The sequence below is a fragment of the Schistocerca gregaria genome, unplaced genomic scaffold, assembly GCF_023897955.1.
Source record: "Schistocerca gregaria isolate iqSchGreg1 unplaced genomic scaffold, iqSchGreg1.2 ptg000587l, whole genome shotgun sequence".
NCBI lineage: Eukaryota > Metazoa > Arthropoda > Insecta > Orthoptera > Acrididae > Schistocerca > Schistocerca gregaria.
Window position 1 is genome coordinate 205,001 of NW_026061977.1, and position 5,000 is coordinate 210,000.

The following is a 5,000-nucleotide window of genomic DNA, read 5'->3' on the forward strand; positions in this document are numbered from 1 at the left end:
AAGAGGAACGTCACGTCCACTAATAAGACAGAATGTCTCACATCACCCGCAAACAACGCAGCTCAAATCAGCCAGCAACACCCACAGTGGTCCACCCAGTATCAACACAGGACGCAACGCCACGCCACAACACAAAAGGTACAAGTAATAAAATACCCTTTGGCCACACCCCTTATAAAGGCATCGAACCAACCCACCACCTGACACCAGCCAAACGTACATCCTGATTTGACACATCTCTGGCAACCTAACCCACGTTGGCCCTTAACCTAACCCACGTTGGCCCTTAACCTAACCCACGTTGGCCCTTAACCTAACCCACGTTGGCCCTTAACCTAACCCACGTTGGCCCTTAACCTAACCCACGTTGGCCCTTAACCTAACCCACGTTGGCCCTTAACCTAACCCACGTTGGCCCTTAACCTAACCCACGTTGGCCCTTAACCTAACACACGTTGGCCCTTAACCTAACCCACGTTGGCCCTTAACCTAACCCACGTTGGCCCTTAACCTAACCCACGTTGGCCCTTAACCTAACCCACGTTGGCCCTTAACCTAACCCACGTTGGCCCTTAACCTAACCCACGTTGGCCCCTAACCTAACCCACGTTGGCCCCTAACCTAACCCACGTTGGCCCCTAACCTAACCCACGTTGGCCCCTAACCTAACCCACGTTGGCCCCTAACCTAACCCACGTTGGCCCCTAACCTAACCCACGTTGGCCCCTAACCTAACCCACGTTGGCCCCTAACCTAACCCACGTTGGCCCCTAACCTAACCCACGTTGGCCCCTAACCTAACCCACGTTGGCCCCTAACCTAACCCACGTTGGCCCCTAACCTAACCCACGCTGCACCTTAACCTAAGTTACGCTGCACCTTAACCTAAGTTACGCTGCACCTTAACCTAAGTTACGCTGCACCTTAACCTAAGTTACGCTGCACCTTAACCTAAGTTACGCTGCACCTTAACCTAAGTTACGCTGCACCTTAACCTAAGTTACGCTGCACCTTAACCTAAGTTACGCTGCACCTTAACCTAACTTACACTGCACCTTAACCTAACTTACACTGCACCTTAACCTAACTTACACTGCACCTTAACCTAACTTACACTGCACCTTAACCTAAGTTACACTGCACCTTAACCTAAGTTACACTGCACCTTAACCTAAGTTACACTGCACCTTAACCTAAGTTACACTGCACCTTAACCTAACTTACACTGCACCTTAACCTAACTTACACTGCACCTTAACCTAAGTTACACTGCACCTTAACCTAAGTTACACTGCACCTTAACCTAAGTTACACTGCACCTTAACCTAAGTTACACTGCACCTTAACCTAAGTTACACTGCACCTTAACCTAAGTTACACTGCACCTTAACCTAACTTACACTGCACCTTAACCTAAGTTACACTGCACCTTAACCTAACTTACACTGCACCTTAACCTAACTTACACTGCACCTTAACCTAACTTACACTGCACCTTAACCTAACTTACACTGCACCTTAACCTAACTTACACTGCACCTTAACCTAACTTACACTGCACCTTAACCTAACTTACACTGCACCTTAACTGTCACATGTAACGTCACAGGAATGTAGCTTTGCCTAACAGCAACCCTCTGAACATAGTTCACTGCTTGGATCCTCTGGTGTCATGTGTATTTCTTGATGCCATGGTGCGTACCCTCACATAAAGGTCTTTCGAGTGTTGCGTACTTTCTACACAGTCCCGCTAACCACTGGAAGGGTGTACCGCTACAGAACGAATATCGCCCTCCCCTCCTGCCCTTCCAAGCTGGTCGGTCAGGCGTTTGTTTGTGAAATGAGCCTTGCAGCTGTTCAGTTGCATTCGGTTGTCGATGCAGTCAGTGTACGTTGTGGTACGGCCTGTGTGGACTGTCCGCTGATGTACGCGTAACCCACACTGATCATCCGTCGTTACGTACTGAGTGACATAATGTGGCACATGCTTGACCGTACACCGGCTGCGCCCTACAATGGCGAATCATAAGGGCCATATGTTGTGCACGATGCTACTTGTCTCGTCTCCCCATTACAGCGAGATTGCACTGTTGTACGCCGTACAGACATGTGGTAAGTAGGTACGGACGAAAGTATTGCATGTTGGCCCCCCCCCCCCCCCCCCCTCCTCCCTCTGCCGGGAATCAGCGTGAGCCGTCTGTTGATGTAGCGACGAGGGTTTTCCTATTTAATCGTATTGCCCCACACAACATGATAGCACGGTGGACCGCGTTCCACATCTGCGACATGCTACAGAGGCCGGTTGACAGTCGACCGCGCAAGGGACATTGCACACGTGCGCGGACCATCTTCCACGTGTTCTCTCGTGTACATGCCGCAGTGTGTATGTGGGCTGATGTAGCGTGTCGTGACACATAACATGCAGGCATGCCAGAATCGTAGATTTCGCAAATGTAGATTGACGTATACGTTTGCTGCCAAAGATCCGCAAATGAACTGGAAATCAGTTGTTGAGCGGTTGTTCGCGCTGCAGGTGCATCGGTGATAGCGACGATCGGTACATCTGTGAACCGGTTGTTTCGGCGGTACCCGCCATGCCCCCGAACCTGAGTTGGCCATGTGGGTATGAAGCGATACGAGGCTGTGGCTTGGCGGGACAGTCCCCGGCCGGTGAGGGGGGGCCGCCCGGCGTGCTGGCCGCGCGCTGCGTGAGCGCACGCACTACAGCCGGCTGGTGGGGGGCGCCCAGTGGCAGGAGCGCCGGCCGACGGGCCCGGCTGGCGTCCCAGCTATGCGCCGGCGCACCCTGCGCGCGGCGCCAGGCGGCCAAAGTGGGTTCTGCCGAGCCCGGTGCGAAGCGCGGTGGACATCTGCAGTGTGCTGGTCCGATTGCGGACTGTGTGCGTTGAGGATGCGCCGCCGCCCGGCACTCGGCGTCGCGACGCCGTCTGCTGCTCGGTCGCCCCCAGCGGTTCTCGCAGGTGGTTTGTATCGCAGCTCTGCGGACGTGTTGGCGCGTGCGCTGTGCTGGGAGAGTTCGCTTCTGCACCCAAGTGGGGCTTTGCCCTTCTGTGGCGCTGGCGTTGGAGCTGCCGGTCACCGTAGGTGGCGCGTGTTGTTTCCCGCCGGCAATGCCACGACAGCACGCTCCCGGGCCTCTGTCGGCAGCGGCAAGCTCAGTTGGGAGCACGGGTGTTCGCACTGAAAGCGTCTACTCGCCTATCTCCGGGCGATTGCGCCTCTCTCGAACCCGACCAAGTACTTAGGACGGCGCTGCGCGCCGCCGGGACCTGAGAGGGTTTCGAGGTGTATCGTGCAGGGGAGCTCAGCCTCCTCCTGTTTGCAGAATAATTGAGCGGACGCTTGCGTGTTCGCGCGGGCCCTCGGGACACACTCCCGGGCGGCCGGCTGCTCAGCTCTCGTTGACGCAGCTCCCTGGTTGATCCTGCCAGTAGTCATATGCTTGTCTCAAAGATTAAGCCATGCATGTCTCAGTACAAGCCGCATTAAGGTGAAACCGCGAATGGCTCATTAAATCAGTTATGGTTCCTTAGATCGTACCCACGTTACTTGGATAACTGTGGTAATTCTAGAGCTAATACATGCAAACAGAGTCCCGACCAGAGATGGAAGGGACGCTTTTATTAGATCAAAACCAATCGGATTGGCTCGTCTGGTCCGTTTGCCTTGGTGACTCTGAATAACTTTGGGCTGATCGCACGGTCCTCGTACCGGCGACGCATCTTTCAAATGTCTGCCTTATCAACTGTCGATGGTAGGTTCTGCGCCTACCATGGTTGTAACGGGTAACGGGGAATCAGGGTTCGATTCCGGAGAGGGAGCCTGAGAAACGGCTACCACATCCAAGGAAGGCAGCAGGCGCGCAAATTACCCACTCCCGGCACGGGGAGGTAGTGACGAAAAATAACGATACGGGACTCATCCGAGGCCCCGTAATCGGAATGAGTACACTTTAAATCCTTTAACGAGTATCTATTGGAGGGCAAGTCTGGTGCCAGCAGCCGCGGTAATTCCAGCTCCAATAGCGTATATTAAAGTTGTTGCGGTTAAAAAGCTCGTAGTTGGATTTGTGTCCCACGCTGTTGGTTCACCGCCCGTCGGTGTTTAACTGGCATGTATCGTGGGACGTCCTGCCGGTGGGGCGAGCCGAAGGCGTGCTTGCGCGTCCCGAGGCGGACCCCGTTGAAATTCTACCAGGGTGCTCTTAGTTGAGTGTCTCGGTGGGCCGGCACGTTTACTTTGAACAAATTAGAGTGCTTAAAGCAGGCAAGCCCGCCTGAATACTGTGTGCATGGAATAATGGAATAGGACCTCGGTTCTATTTTGTTGGTTTTCGGAACCCGAGGTAATGATTAATAGGGACAGGCGGGGGCATTCGTATTGCGACGTTAGAGGTGAAATTCTTGGATCGTCGCAAGACGAACAGAAGCGAAAGCATTTGCCAAGTATGTTTTCATTAATCAAGAACGAAAGTTAGAGGTTCGAAGGCGATCAGATACCGCCCTAGTTCTAACCATAAACGATGCCAGCCAGCGATCCGCCGCAGTTCCTCCGATGACTCGGCGGGCAGCCTCCGGGAAACCAAAGCTTTTGGGTTCCGGGGGAAGTATGGTTGCAAAGCTGAAACTTAAAGGAATTGACGGAAGGGCACCACCAGGAGTGGAGCCTGCGGCTTAATTTGACTCAACACGGGAAACCTCACCAGGCCCGGACACCGGAAGGATTGACAGATTGATAGCTCTTTCTTGATTCGGTGGGTGGTGGTGCATGGCCGTTCTTAGTTGGTGGAGCGATTTGTCTGGTTAATTCCGATAACGAACGAGACTCTAGCCTGCTAACTAGTCGCGTGACATCCTTCGTGCTGTCAGCGATTACTTTTCTTCTTAGAGGGACAGGCGGCTTCTAGCCGCACGAGATTGAGCAATAACAGGTCTGTGATGCCCTTAGATGTTCTGGGCCGCACGCGCGCTACACTGAAG

The 5,000-nt window shown here is 53.6% G+C and overlaps 1 non-coding gene across 1 annotated transcript in view; it reads left to right on the forward strand.

Annotated features, from left to right (window-relative positions):
* The first annotated feature begins 3,432 nt into the window (after positions 1–3,432).
* LOC126316555 (small subunit ribosomal RNA) overlaps positions 3,433–5,000 on the forward strand; it is a 1,893-nt gene continuing 325 nt past the window's right edge. Inside the window, exon 1 of the ribosomal RNA XR_007556167.1 lies at positions 3,433–5,000. This exon is cut by the window's right edge and continues 325 nt beyond it. This is a non-coding gene — a ribosomal RNA (small subunit ribosomal RNA).